A 17017-nucleotide genomic window follows, 5' to 3' on the forward strand; every position below is an offset into this window, starting at 1 on the left:
ACGGTCGCCGCCGCTGGTCCGGCGATCGGTCGCGACTAGCAGTCTCGCGCCGGCCCGGCCCGCCGACCGCCGCGACCCGCAGCCGTCGGCGTCGGTACGACCGTCGCCGACGGTCGTGCGTCCTGCCGCCCCCTCTCAGACTGTCGGCATGACATCTCGCGGCACTGCCGCCGCCGCCGCCGCTTTATAAATAATAACTATAAATGGTGTTTTCAAAACATGTTTTGAAAAAAAACACCATAGCATGGAGTTTTTCTAAAAAAACACAACAAAAACAAACACCTCGATTACCAAACACACCGTTCGTTTTATCTATAACAATCATGAATAGTTCATATTAATATAAAAAAATAATGACAACTGAGTCATAAACAAATGTGAGTTCACATTGAAGGAAATGGATGTTGGTGGGATATCGAACGAGTAAAATACTTTTAGTATGATATGTACTTTGGAGTGACTGTGGTTATATCTCGTTATTTAGAATTAACCATCCGGCAAGATATATGACGACACCCATAGAATCAACACTAGACAGCCAGAGTGGAAAACTAGCTTCGGAGTTCTACATTATCATAGAATATTCATGAAATTGGAGAAAAGTTCTGTATAACAGCCACAAGACTAACGATATTGCAAAGGTCAAAATGTTGCACAGAATAGAAACAATATATATTCTAAATATATACATCAAGACATTATTAAAAAAAATTGAGTGTACTTATAAGACATTACAGATCACTCTCTCCAAATTACATCTTTCTTATTTGTGATTATCTTAAAATTTTATTTGAATTGATTTGTAAACATGTCAATTTTTTGAAGAAGCATTTATTTGCTCTAAAATTGGTGAAAACACTATTATAAGCATTTATTAGAGAGAATCACTTCGGAGAAGCAATATGACTGTGGTTAATGAAGCAATAATATAGTTAGAAGCAAACATTTAATGGAGACAATTAATAAGGATATGTTAACTTTTAATCTGAGTGATGATCCTAAATAGAACCAGAAAAAATTAAGATACATATTCATGTGTCCGATCTTAAAAATGAAAAGGACAAAAAAAAAAAAAAAACTATGCAATATATAAATTAAAGTAGATGATCAAATAGAAGAACTTCAAGAGACGTAGACGTACTAAATATGCTTAATTTTAATATATATATATATATATAGTTCTGTCGGACACCTAATTCTGTTTGACTTATTAAAGTGTATACGTAAAGTAAAATAAGATTTAAAAAAAAAAAAAAAAAGACCTCATCTTGCCCATCCTAATTGTCCTCCATCCTTGACTTACTCTTTACTGATTCACCAGTCCAACTCTCCTCCCCTTGGTCCATGTCATTACCTTTGGATGCATCCAAAGTGAAACATCCCTTTAAGTAGAAATAATGTTTAGTGGTATATATGCTTTCAATGACTAGACTCGCTTCAGTTAATATTTTGATCTGCCAGCCTCAGATGAAGTTCCCCTTGCCTCTTAATTAAAAGCCCACAAATTCTTCTTTCTTGGTGTGCTCTTGCTTCTTTCTTCCTTCCCTCGTCGTCCGCTACTATAAATTAACATACTCCCTACGTTGCACAAGAGATCGATGTGGCGCAAAGGCTCAACCAATTCTAACAACAACAGGATGCCTTCCGCCGAGAGATCTCTGCAGGACGTACGCAGCTTTAAGGCCATCCCCTCTCAAAGTAACCAAAGCTTGCTTCAAGGCCAAGAAGCCATCACAGCATGATCCACGCTCGCCGGCGATCGTTCATATGAGGCTGGTGCAATTATATTACTGACGGGAAAATCATCTTCCTTCTCAGCTTCCTCTTCTTCTTTCTCTTTTAAGGTTGGCCGCTGAGAGATTTCGAGTGGAATCAAACTCGAATGATGTCGTTAATTGTAATTAACTGTTAAAATTAATTAGCAGTTAATTAAATTAACAGAAACATTAACTACAAAAATGTATTTATTTTTAATAATGAACAGTAACGTTTTCAATAAAATGAACAGTAACGTTTTAAAAATAAATGAACAGTAAAACCGTAAAAGTTTTATTTTTAGGATGAACAGTAACAGTTACACTTTTTTAACAATTAATAGATAGAGTGGTGTTAGGAGCACACCCCCAACCACACTCTCCACCACACATCCTCTCCCTCTATAGTGCATTGGGCCCCAAATCAAATTTTTAAAAAAAATTTGATGTGGGGCCCAATGCACTATAGAGGGAGAGGAGATGTGGTTGAGATTGTGGTTGGGGGTGTGCCCCTAACATTTCTATAATAGATAATCAAGCAATTAGCAGTAATTTTTTTTCTGAGCAGTAACTTTTTAAATGAACTGTAAATACACAATTACCATGATTTTTTATGAACAATAATTTTTCGGGTGAACAGTAACCGAAAACAATATTTTTTTAAGCAATGTTAACAGCAGATATATGAATAGATCTAAATCAACAGTAACAGAAAAGATGAATTTTTTTTCTCGGATGAACAATAGACTATTCCAATGAACAGTAACTTTGGAAATAATTTTTTTTTGGATTTAAATCAAAAGCTATAAACTTATCAATCTTCTAGATTGTTGGAAATTTACCAACTTTAAAGGTTATAGCAAGCCGATAAATCCGAATAAAATAGATAAGAGATAAGAAAATCAGGCCTGACGGGAGCAGTCGTGTATTCACTGCCCTAGAAGATTAAGAACCCACCTATCGCCCTGGCGCAGATGGTTCCCTCCCCCCTAGCAGTAAAAGCTCCCGGAAACGACCGGCCTCTGCACTCGGGCGAGAGTGCATAGCTTTAGCTCAGATGAAGGAAGTTGCCCATAAAATAAAACGAAGGTATAGATGAAAGTAATATGTAGGGGAGAGAAGGAAAAACAAGAGAAACTATTTTTCTTATGATTTTGAGCTCAACATACGGATATATATAGGGTTGGAAAAGACGTTACAAAACCCGTAATTAATTCCGTAACGTTCGTCATAATGTATAGCCATTATGCTCATTTTAATTAATTTCTAATTAAAGTATATTTTTAATTACAAAATTTATTAGCATTCATTAAGGCAAAATTGCCTTTTCTCCAACAAAATATCCAACAAGGAACCTACCCATGGGACATGACTTATCTTAAATGACAGAGACAACACACTTAATAAAAACATAAAATTCCTGTAAAGTTTAGCTTATTCGCAAGTTCAGTAATCCCCAAATTATGGAAGATTATGCCAAAAGCAATGAATCTTATGGAGATAACGTAGAATCGAATTTAAAACTAAATTTAATTGGATTTCAGATAAAATCCTGAAAGTATTGAGGTTAAGTCGATTCTCCTCCCACATGTGGTGCACGAAACTGCTTACCAATTTTCAGCAAGTGAATTATCTTAAACTGATATCTTAACAATAAATTAATTTAAGACACCTGTTCAAATGAGGACGGAGACTGCTCAAAACACTTGCTAAGCATGTTGAGACCTTGAATTAGCTTAAACCCCCGGGCCCCATCAGAATACTCAGTATCTCATATCTAACCTAGTTTCCAGTTAGATACCTAGCTAGAACAACATCACATTATCCATCTTTCTGCAGTAAATGTAGCATCTCTAGGCATTCAGTAACTAGAATATGGAAGGTCATGACTTCTGTTTCGATATCGTAATAGATATGGGTTTGATTCAAGCATAGAAATATCGGCCGATATGGTTCAGCATACTGTATCAGATTTTAAGCAGATTGAATTATTACGGAAAGGTGGGATGCATGCCACAGACAACCAAGCACGCTTGGAGAGTTTACTTAATTCTATTTGACTTAGAAAATTGTTATTTATAAATTCAAAGAGTTTTTTAAGATCATCTCCAACCGGGCTGCATTTCTCCAAAATGCAGCCCGGTGCCATTCCAACCGAGCTCCAAAAAATGGAGTCCGGCTACAAAACTACCCCACAGTCTGCATATTTGGAGCAAAAGCTCCAAATATGCAGTCCCCTCCATATCACTATTCACCCAAAAAAATCTCTATTTTACCCTTCAAACTAACTAACTACTTTTAGATATTCCACTTATGTTCTATTTAATTATTATTTTATAATTTTTATATATTTTTAAAATAAGTAAAAGAATTGTTAAATTGAGAGAAATTGGAATATAAATTGAGAGAAATTGGAATATAAATTGAGAGAAATTGAAATATAAAATAAGTAAAATAATTTTTATATATTTTATAATTTTAATATTTTAAATTAATTAATATAAAATTTTTATCATTTTATATTTTTTATATTTTTAAAATTATTTAAAGCATTATGTAAATCATCATTTAATAATATGTATTTTAGAAATAGGTTTGATATAATGATATCATGTAAAGAATATATCAATGTATATTCTTTTTTGGGAAAAATGTGTCCAGGCCCCAAAAACATAAACTTCATGTGCTGCAGCCCCTTCTAGTTTCCCCCATGTGGTTCAGCCCCCTGAAGTGTGACGTTTTGTGCTGCAGCCCCTTTTTAACAATTATTACATGCCAACTAAGTTAAAATCCCCAAAATAACCTTACCTCCTCTCCTCAATCCTTCAAACTCAGTTCTCTCTCTCTCTCCCCCCCCTCTCTCTCCCCTCTCTCTCTTTAAAAACAAGGGTTTTATCAAGCTCGTCGCTCTGGCCCTCGCCCTCCTCGCCGTCGCCACCTCCGCCCAGGCTCCCAAGCCTCCCCCGAGTTCGTCGCCGCCTCCCCTCCTCTCCTCCGCCCGACCTCGTCGCGGTAGCTCGCCGTCGCTCCCCATCTCGCCCTCGACTACGCCGGAGTTCGTCGCTGTGCCTGCCACTTTTGAACCCATAGTATGGTAGGCCGGAGGAGGATGACCAAGAGAAAAGAGTGCATGATGCTCAAGAAAAGTAAAAATGAAGGGGACAGAATAGAACTAACATTGTGCAGAATAGAACTAACATTGTAGACGGAATAGAACTAACATTGTAGACAGAATAGAACTGTAGACAGAATAGAACTAACATTGTAGACAGAATAGAACTAACATTGTGCAGATTAGAACTAACACTGTAGACAAAATAGAACTAACATTGTAGACATGTTGATAAAACCCTTGTTGGGGAGAGGGCGAGGGCCAGAGCGACGAGCTTGATAAAACCCTTGTTTTTAAAGAGAGAGGGGAGAGAGAGGGGGGAGAGAGAGAGAGAGAGAACTGGGTTTGAAGGATTGAGGAGAGGGGGGAGAGAGAGAACTGGGTTTGAAGGATTGAGGAGAGGGGGTAAGGTTATTTTGGGGATTTTAGCTTAGTTGGCATGTAATAATTGTTAAAAAGGGGCTGCAGCACAAAACGTCACACTTCAAGGGGCTGAACCACATGGGGGAAACTAGAAGGGGCTGCAGCACATGAAGTTTATGTTTTTGGGGCCTGGACACATTTTTCCCTTCTTTTTTAGAGGGGAGGGGTTGGAGTGACCCCCTCAAAAAAAGAATATACAATAGTATATTCTTTGGGAGGCTGCAAAATGCAGCCTCCCCATTGGAGATGCTCTAATATGTACCCTTCAAAGTTTTTACATCTAGGAAATACTCACAGTATCATGTTGATATATTGACCCTTCAAATCAGAAGGCTGTTAGAAATTGCCCTTTTCTATCATCTTATGAGAATTAAAGGGAAATATTCCTTCTTTTCTGTTAACTGATCTAATATTATGATCTAAAACCTTTTATTATACAAACACATCCCTTTTTTTTTTTCCTTGTTGCTGCAGAAAAACCCTTTTACGATCCTAAATAAAATGGAAGATGATGGGAGGGGAAAGTCTTAAGACCAATGATTTTGGAGGAGGATTTCTAAATGTGATGAGTTGTGGGAGCACTTGTATAAATATGAAAAAATGAGGGCACGCACTAAAAAAACCCAGTAAAAGCAAAGCCTCATCTTTTCTTTACTAGTTGTCCTCATTCTCTGGACTCTCTTGCTGATACTCTCCTCTTCTTCACTCTCTGTCTTGTTCTTTTACCTATGAGCGCATTGAAAGCGAAACATACTTTTCATATTATTAACTTTGCTTCCAACGACCCACACCGATATATTAATTTAATGTGGCCAGATGCGACCAAATGAAATTTCAGCTCTCATATGGAGTTCCTCGATGTAGCTATACCTCAAAAAGCCCACCAATTCATCTTTCTTTCTTTCTTTGTTCCTGATTCTTTCCTTTGTCACTCTCTCTTGTTACCCACTGACCCTATAAACATGCAGCCGTGTTGCACAGAAAAAACGCAACAAGAATCTCTGATCACCCTTAACTAAGAGCAACAGCATGCCTTCATCCAAGAGAGCTCTGCAGGATCCAGTTACGAGGCCTTCACCCCTCAAAGTCAGTAAAGACTACTTCAAGGCCAAGAAGATCACATCGCAGGCGGATCTCCGATCAGCCGTAATAGTTCACGTGCACTCGCCAAAGGTCATCCATGCTCGGCCTCAAGATTTCATGAGGGTGGTGCAGATGTTGACCGGACGGTCATCTTCATTCTCGTCCACCACCTCTTCATTCTCCTTTGTGGCTGGCCAGAATGATGAGAGACCTCGAGCAAACACAAACACGAAAGAAGTGGGTGGGGAGTTGAAGGTTTTATTGAACTAGAGGTCTGGACAATATCTGAGAATAAACAGTTTGTTTCATCCTTTTTATTTTTATTATTATTATGTGTCTACATTCATAAGACAGATAGCTAGGTTGTTTTACCGCGAGATCAATACAACCCCTGCAGAAGTAGCTCTTTTGTAAAATCAATTTGCTGCTTGGTATTCTTCTGTGCAAACTCTGCAGCTAATTGAACATACCTCCTGCAATGCCAATTAAGAAAGAAAATCGATCAGCAACATTCAAGAAAGTAACTAGACAATAACCCGCGACTTCTGATAACTATCTAAAGGGAACTGAACAAAATCTAATTGTAACCTGTAAAAACATCTAAAAAATCAATCTGCATGAACTCGCCAAACTGTTCAAATGCCAGCATTTCGCTTCCACCATCTTTGTTCTTTGAGAAAATAAACCCGTACACGATTTAAAAAGAGGTAGAGAATTAGCGAGTAAACAAAGTCTCCGATATGATAATGATGTGATAGCATCGAGTTTCTGAAGAACTTCAATTTAAGTCGACATGAACAGCTGATGTGAGATTTATATTAATCATATCAATGACATGAACCACGATAACAGAATCATTGATTGATTATGTTGGTTAACAAACAGTAGCTTGGGGAACGTAGAGTGCATTTACTCAATTGAGGTTGAGCCATTTTTGAAGAACTTCAATTCAAGTTAACATGAACTGATATGATATTTTATATAATCATATCAATGACATGGTAATAGAGTCATTACATGTGCTCAGATTAGGCACTGCCTACACCTCCCTGAACCAAAATATCCAATAACTTACAAGTTCGAACAATCATTTTTTAACATAAAGCGTGAATAATTATAGTGCAATTCACGAACAAATTGAGAATAATTCTGTAATCCACCCATCATTCTTTCTCTGATTATTGTTCTAACTGCCAGTTAAGATAGCGTCGTAACTATGTTAAAAGAGACGGTATTCAAATTCTCACCTCTTTAGCGCAACAGTATTCAAATTCTCACCTGTTTCAGCCCTTAGATCGAAAAGTTTGTGCGCTTCATTAACATTTCCCTGCTTGTAGGGGGTGTTTGTTTAGGTGTAAGTGAAAATTGTAAGTATGGAAGTCACTTATTTTTTAGATTTAACTTGTTTGTTTTATTAAAAGTGATTATGAAAGTGACATAAAAAAAGAATCCACGTAGGATTTTTTTTGCAAGTTCAACTTCCCCTATAAAACCGCAGAAGTGAGCCGCAAGAGAAAAAAATGGATATGCTTCAAAATGATAAATAGAGATGGGAAACAATTTATATAAAAACATGATTTTTAATATATAATTAAATTAAAATAATGTTGCCAAATCATCCTCACTTTTCTATTTTCAACAATAACTAGTTTTTGTAAACAAACAATGTATGTCAATTGTATGCTGACTTGGATGCGTTAACCCACTTACAAAAAAAAGTCATTTTCATCCTTTCAACTCACTTACAACTAAACAAACACCCCCGTAATCAAAACCGATCTCATAAATGTCGAATTGCAGCATTGAATTCGCTATTTCTGAAGCAAACCAGAGAGGGAACTGTCTTAGGAGACAAAATCAAGAAGAAACCCAAGCGAGGCAAGTCATCGAGCAGAATGCCGACAATGTTGTAATGACAATCAAAATGTTGCTTTAATTGGATTTTTTTTCCAAGTGAGACCACTAAAATAGGAGGCATACCTGTAAAATTGAGTGCATGTTGTTTCACTCTGAACCAGCAACATATTTTTATGTCCATTACAAAGGCTACTAACTCTAAATATAACCAACATGCATAATAACATTGCACCAAAACGAATCAGCAACATATGACGGCGTGTGAAATCTAAAATTTTTAACTATGCTTGCTAAATAAATGAACCACAAATTCCTTATGAGAAAGTACAATAGCAAAGATTGCGTTCACACGCAATAGAGACAATTTGAACTCTTGGGTTATAAATTAGGAGCAAACTAGTCCAGTTTAAGAAATCATAAACATTCAGAATTAAGCATTTTAGGAATCTTAAAACTAAAACTTGATGTTCAACCTATATTAACTTTTTAGATGGTCAAAAGGATAGTATATGGGCCTAGATTAGCATAAACAGTTATTATAATCTTTTCAATAAAAAGAACTATAAGCAGAAGAACAGTTGTATCAGTCTTGCTCTGAGCAGAACATACAAATATGTAAGCAAATCCACTCCTCTCGGGAAGTCATGAAACTCAAAATCCTTCAAATAGGCAGAATCTGCAACTTTGGGAGCACGTGTATTTCCAAGAGCCTCAATGAATGTCCTCAGTTTCTCACTGTGTAAGTAAATCTCCAGAAGAGTAACATCACAGTTAAAAACACTAGTGCGAGTGCCCCCCCTATTGACCGAAGCCAACTAGTACTCAATGTCGATTGATATCCCTTTAAAACTTTACTAAAAGCTACAGAAAATGCTTGATTCACAAAACTATAACATTGACGCATCTTCATCTCATTCTCATTTCCACATTTTCATTTTCCCCAATTGTACTCGAATAAATATCACGGTTCAAAAAATTATTGGGGAATTTTTAGTCTCCCCGCCTACTACGTTTTGCGTAACTTGGAAGCCGACCCACAATCAATAAGATATAAAATAACCACAATCAAGAAGAAAGAACACCGAGATTTACATGGTTCAGTCGACCAACTTCAACCTACGTCCATGGGCAACAATACGAGAAATCCACTATGTATCAGGGAGAACTATAAGAGGAACCGCTCAACTCTCATCTCTTAATCCTCAACCTCACATACATAATCGACTCTCATATTCTCTCTAAAGACCTCTCCTTACAATCTTTTGAACGGACAAAAATTGCGAAACCCTCTCCCAATGATGTAATCTTTTGCACGGACAAAGACTACGAAACCCTCGCCTCTCGCACAATATTCTTGAATCAGGTTACGTCCTCTGCTAACCCTAGATTACAAGAATATTAGTTCTTTCTTATCTGCTTGGTTTTTCCTCCAACAATAGAAGAATATACATAGGAAAACCAAAAACCCTATCTTCAACCCAACTTTCTAATTAAAATAGGATTCAAACTCCTAATCATGATGAGACTCAATCTCCTAATCATGATAGATCTCTGACCTTATCTAATTCTGATGAAGATATATAAAGAATCAAAGACACAATCCCAACAAAAACAATTTTCTTCAATAATTGAGCGTGCTTTCTACATCAGGCTAATTTTCAAAGAAACCCCGAAATTAAGAGGACTGGCAGAAAATCATTTTCTCAACAATTAAGGCCTCAGGCTACATTGGGGTTTGGCTAAATGCGTGAATTCTATGCGGTGTAAATTTTACGAAAATCCCAAACTTTTAGAGTTTAGCACAAAACTCCTCTACAACTCAATAAATCAGGGTTTTTTTTGTTGGTGATGGTTNGGTCTTTAAAGAGCTGAAGAAGCTTTCTCCAAGTCGTGTCAGGTTAGATGAATGGTTTAGTCCAAATATAATTACAATGTAGGAGTTTAAATCAGATTTTCTCTAAACAACATCGGCCGATGTACTAATACTGGTGATTTTATAAAATTTATTTTTTAGAATTGATTGAAATTTAAGGCCAATGGTCGTTACATCATAGACTGTTCTTAACGCAAATATCACTACTAGGCTGTTGGAATCATGACATACAACGCAGCGGAAAAATCATATCATGACTATTAATCAGAATTAATTAAATATTAGAAAAATACCTGAAACGCTTTCTGAATTTCTACAATAATCTGTCCCGAGATCAATCCGAAATAGCTTCCTCAAGAGAAAAAGCCTCTAATTGAAATCCACCCGTCACCGTAGAGGAGCAATACTGAGAGATAGGTTCTCAAAAATCTATTTCTTCATATTATCTTCATAAGGTTTTCAATCTCATCTATCTCTTCTCATAAGGCTACATATGAACCCTATTTATAGGATTACACTAGTCTTAGAGATTTTAACTTTAAACAATTCATAATTATCTAGAACTCTATCCATAACAATTAAGGATAGAATAGATTTGTTCAAAAACTTTATCCATAACAATTAAGGATAGAAATAGATTTATTCAAAAACTTTATCCATAACAATTAAGGATAGAAATAGAATTGCATTGCATGTATACCTCTTCTAATGACATTAGTGAGACCAATTGGGTCCCATATCGAGAACCAATTATTAATCAAATTAATAATTTTAATTTAACAATCAAATCCCTATCCGACCAATTGTTCATAAAAGCTCTTCCATAATATGGGATTAATTATTAATAAATAATATCTTACATTCAATCCCTTCCAGTATCATTTATTTTAGGTAACTCTTTTAAGCAGGACAACTCATCTATTTGCTCATGCCTAAATTTACAATTCCCATGAACATAAATAAAAACTATTTTGAAACATCAAAATATTTTATTTTTATAAGAAAATAAAATTTTAAAAAATATTTTCAAAACCACCTGCCGGCAGGAATTTAATAGCTTCATGGGAATGCATAATAAATTAACTTATCATAATGAGTATACTAGATCCTATCTAGACATCCATCATTTTCCTAAATAAAATTTAGCAACCCAATGTTTTAGGTTGTGTAGCGCTTGCTAAACAAGCTTAACCATCACATCAAAGCATACTAAATTATCAAATCGAAAATGACAATATCATCAAGTCAAAGGGACCATGTAACAATTTGAATTCTCTATCTCTTAGGTGACTCATCCTAGAGAATTCAAATACGGTCCAGTGCTACACACATCATAATGCGTGCTTATGACATACACCCGGAGAATCTCCATTCCCGATGGTTGAGACCCACCATCATATCTCATATATCGGTGTCATGCATAATAACCTGTTATAACAAAGTTATCCTTTACTAGTTATAGGTTAAGCACAAATTTAAGAAATTTCTAAGTTAGATCATATCTCCAAGCAAGTGACCATCACAATGCATGATCTAACAAAATAACTTCTAAGGATATATATAACAATTATATAAATAATACCCAAATTATGTACAACAATTAAATTTATTAACATTACAATATCATTACATAATTTATATTGGATGTTCAAGGGCAAATTATTATTACTATTCCAGCAATTTCCCACTTGCCCTAACATCCAATCAGATGTAATCCTTTTTCCCATCTGTCAAAAAATTTTAAGACAATGGTCTATAAAAGGATATTAAATATTATCTGCTCAGCCATCTATTAAACCATAACATGTTTCTTCTTATTAACATTTAATAAGATAATTTTTCTTTCTAAGCTTCTTGCAACAGCTCCATTACTATCAAATAATAATGAGAAAGAAAATTATTACAAGAAATAATATTAAGTTTATGGAGTAACTCATTAATCCATATTCCTTCTTTTAACGATTTAACATGGCACTACATATTCTGCTATTATTATTAATGATATAAATATAACCCGAAACAGACTTTCTATTATTAGGATTGGATTGAAAACTACTTACAAGATCAGTAGTTTCTAAAACGCTCAATCTTTTTGGGACACATTTCCTTAAAGAGTGATTGTTTATGTCTTATAGGAACCATTCCTTTCTTGGAATCTTTTTAAGTTGAATCTTTTATGGATCTTATCCATATAAGTAGATTGTGACAACTCTATATATCTATTTCTCTATCTATATAGAGTTTAAGATCTACGATATAGAATGTCAAAAGAAAATCCTTCATAAAGAACTAAATCTTACTTTTACTCATGACATTAAAATATCATTCTTAATGAGCAATATGTCATCAACATGCAATGATAGGAATATAATGGACTTACTTTATTGTTCCTTATACACACATTATTTCTTTTTAAGGATATGATTAAAATCAATTTCCTTAAACATTTCATCAAAATGCATGTTTGATTGATTAAGTTCATAACTTTAATTGATTCAATTAATCAATTTTATCTTCTTGAATTTTACATACCTGATTCTATATTATGTAAATATCTTCTTAAAGATATCCATTCAAGAAGGTTATTTTAAAATCCATTTATTGATATCTTATATTCATAACACGTTGAAAAGACTAAATGGATCCTTATGAACTATAATATTACAATTAGAGGAAAAGATTCTTCAATAATTAATACCCATTTGTCATTAAATATGATATCAGGTCTCTTACATGAAATCATGTCCAACATGACTTTTGTGTAAGTTTTAGGATTTTTATTCTCCTTGTTACTTTTCATCAAATATATTTTAACAAGGCTACTGTACTATACAGGTGGATGAAAATCCTATATGGTCTCCTAATTGTAATCAGTGTATTCAATAATAAATTTAGTAAGTAAATCTCCATTTACTTAATTACTTAAAGCTCCCACTAAATTTATACAATCTTCAACTCATTTGAAGTTTCTCCCACTGGATTAAATAACTCTCCCACTAAAGAAAACAAATTTTCTTCTTGAGTTATATAAATCCTAATCATCGAGCTTGACTTTATAAAAGAACATATTTCTAGTAATAATTATTGTCTGAAAACTACACTAGGATTATCAATATAATATATAATACCTAGTACTTTCTTTAGGATAACCTACTAGTAGGATGTTATTTATCTTAGACTCCCATTTTGTCCATATTTTATTATCTGATGAGAATATGACAACTCCAGATCTCTAAGCGTCATACGCTTAATTTTCTTCATATCCATGTCTATTATGGAGTGAAAGAAAAAGATTTGGCAGGAATTCTACATAATAAATAATATACAATCTCCAATGCATAACCTATTAGAAAATAAGAACAAGTTAATGCCCAGCATAAACCTAACCATATCGAATAAGGTTTAGTTCCATCTTACAGACAAATAATTAGGAGTGATAAATTAGTAGATGTCAAAGTACTAACAATTCCATTTTGTTCATAAATCTCTTAAACTCCTAAGAATAGGAACTTGCCATCTGGATCAAATCAGATGACTTTGATACTTTTATCAAACTCCTCTTTAACTTCAATTACATTCTAATTTATGATGCAATCACATAAATACATCAATATATAATTGTATCATACATGAATGCTATAAAATAAGAATATTTAACTATTGCTTTAACATTTAAAGGATCATATACATCTAAATGTATGAAGTCAAGAGTACGCAAGAGCTTTAGCACTATTTTAGAAAAATAGTTTGGTCATATGTCTCTTAGACAATATTTACAAGTTGAGAAAAATTCTAATTTAAACAATTCAAAGGACTATCCTTTATCAATTTATTGATCTTATCAACATTAACATGACCTTGTATTTTTGTGCAAAAGATAAGTTGGATTACATTGATCCAATCTATATTTTAAGAGATTTATCAATTCCCATAACATTACATAAGAGTTAAGGGTGGCAATCATGAAAAATAAACAGTTTTAATTTCACAATTATCAACAAAGCAATTTCTAAACTTTTAATAGAAATTCTATTTTACAAGAAAATAGAAAATCACTACTATAAAATTTAGAAAATGGAAATCAAATTTCTTCTAACTTTAAGAAACATTAAGACAATCTTTAAGTTTCATTTCATGCCCTTCATTCAAAACAGAAACAAATTTCTTATTATTATTATTATTATTTTTATTTACAATGCTGAAACTAAGACTTTTATTTTCATTGTCAAAGTTAATCTTTTCATATACTCTTACAACAAATTTTTAAGTATGTAAAGATAAACTAGAATGAATACATCATATATAAAAATCATTCACATTAGTAGACTATACTAATCAATGGGTGAACTGTCTTCAAAAGACATTTCTTTATTAAGTGACATAATGCAACCTTTACAATTTTCTTTTCTAATGACTTTCATTATTTAAATTTCCGCTTCATGTTTAGAAATCTATTTTACTTTTTAGATTTCCCTCTTAAGAAAATTTTCTTTTCTTAATACTGGACAATCCAGTTCGATATCCATCATTATGGATTTAACCTGCTTAATAATATTCTTTTCACTTTTTTTTAACAAGTTGTTCAATTCTAATATAGTGATAGTTAAATTGAACAAGGGGTACGATTATAAAGTAAATATCACATCAACATTTGATTTCGATCTGAACTTCCAACAAATCTAATTTGTCAATATATATCAAAACATCTTATGAAAATATATATCAGTGTTCATCTTATGAACATTACTTTTATCATTATTATCTTTAAGAAGGATTATGACTGATGATCTTTATCATCAGTTACATCTGGTTTTAGCGGATATGTCACCTTAGACAATCATAGGTAAAAAATTCAGCATTAGAAAATTAAATAGATTTCTTTTCCAATCCAATAGTTCGGGCTATCTAATTTATAATCATTCAATAACATATCAAAATGACAAAATTTAGTCATCATGTATAAGCAGAATATAATAACACAAACATTGTAAGTTATTATTTTATTATTGCACAATCATTACAGGGATATTTTAAGTAATGATTTCACATTTAACATTTCTCTCATTTATTTAAATGTGAACAGGAAATCCAAGTTTAATTATAAACCTCCAGATTTTCAAGATCGAATATAATTAAACAAGGTAGAATCATCTATTCAATCATTAACAATTAACGATTTTCCTTTAAATTTGATCTTTGATGTAAGATGTGCCCCACTATTTTAGCGAGCACCCCAAGACATCAATGAAGTGTTGACCCATTAATCCAACTATTTTATATAAAACAGGTGGCACTACCTATTTTAGTCTAGTGGTCCCATTATACATAAAATACTTGGCTTCCTTATGCGAGTTATAACTAGATAATAAATTTTAACAAACCCTATCCTTTGTGGCATCAGATAAGTTAAAAATTTATTATCCAAGTTATATCTCTATGATGGAAGACCTTTAGATTTATATTTCTTAAAAAAAATAATCTATCTACACTTCTATACAACTTTTGTTATTTATTATAACTGAGAGAAAATAACAACAGTCAATTTCTAATAAATTCTAAACTGTCTTATTTAATAAAACAAATTCAGAACAATTCTGGACCTTACAGTAATTTTTCATGTATTACTTTAATCACATGAATTATTGAATTTAAACAATTTAAAATCAACATGATCATATCACAAGTATAATACAAACAATATTTTAGAAATATACATGATATAATATCATTTCTAACAATTCACTAAGAGTTAGATAATCTTTTCAATAAAAGAAACTAAACTATACATGCATATGGAATTTAGAACAATTTCTACAACTACTATGGACTAATCAAAAATTAGTCTATATATTCAGATGGATCTTAAAAACAGTTTCAAAATCAATCAGGAGGGTGAAGCTAATTTCACATCAAAATTAATATACTATTAGACTCAGAACAAATTCTGGATCAAATAGGGGTCTGTAACTAATTTTACAGTTATTCATCAATACTGGTGGACTTCAAAACAGTTTCTGAATCAAACAGGGGTCTGATAGCAATTCATCAATACTCACAGACTCCAGAACAGTTTCTGGTTTTATCAGGGAGCTATAACTAATTTTATAGCGTGTTTGAGAACATGATGGACTTCAGAACAGTTTCTGGGTAATCAGGGGTCTCAGATTAATTTTACAATAAAATTCAAAACTAATAGGGTTCGGGTCTGGTTCTGTTTGCGGGTCAGACCCATTATAATATATCCTATTCATAATAGCATTTTGGGTTTTGGGTTTATATGAAATGGGTCAATACCCATTAGCTCTTATCCTATTTCCTATTGAAATTTGGTTCAAAACCCATTAAGAGTTGTAAACCCATCAAACTTCTCCTTCAACCCATGAAGGAAGTTTTTAGGTCTAGGGTTTGGGGCCGCCGCCAACCATGGCCGGCGGCGGGTTGTCCGGCGGGTGGCCGGCCACCGTCGGCGGTGGCGAAGGTTTTTTTTTTCTTTTTTTTTTAAATAAAGAACCCAATTAGATCACATCTAATCAAAATAAATAACTAAAATACTTGATCTAATCAAAGAATCATAACCATGATCATATCAAAAACCCTCAATTGATCTCTATCAAAAACAAATAAATTTTTTTTTTGCGGATGAACAGTAATCCGAGAATGTGAACAGTAACCCGAGACCTAAACTTGATCTTAATCAAAATTTTAATTTAATCCAATCAAATAATCATAACCATTGAACAACAACACCATAGTTCGATCTAATCAAACCTTTAATTTAATGTAATTAATTTTAGTTTAACAAATTAAACTGGGATGAATAGTAACCTGATGAACAGTATTTCCGGGATGAACAGTATCTCCGGGCGTGAACAGTGTTCTCGGTAATGAACAGTGTCACCAATGAACAGTACCGAC

This window comes from Asparagus officinalis, chromosome 3 (genome assembly GCF_001876935.1).
Source record: "Asparagus officinalis chromosome 3, Aspof.V1, whole genome shotgun sequence".
Taxonomy (NCBI): domain Eukaryota; kingdom Viridiplantae; phylum Streptophyta; class Magnoliopsida; order Asparagales; family Asparagaceae; genus Asparagus; species Asparagus officinalis.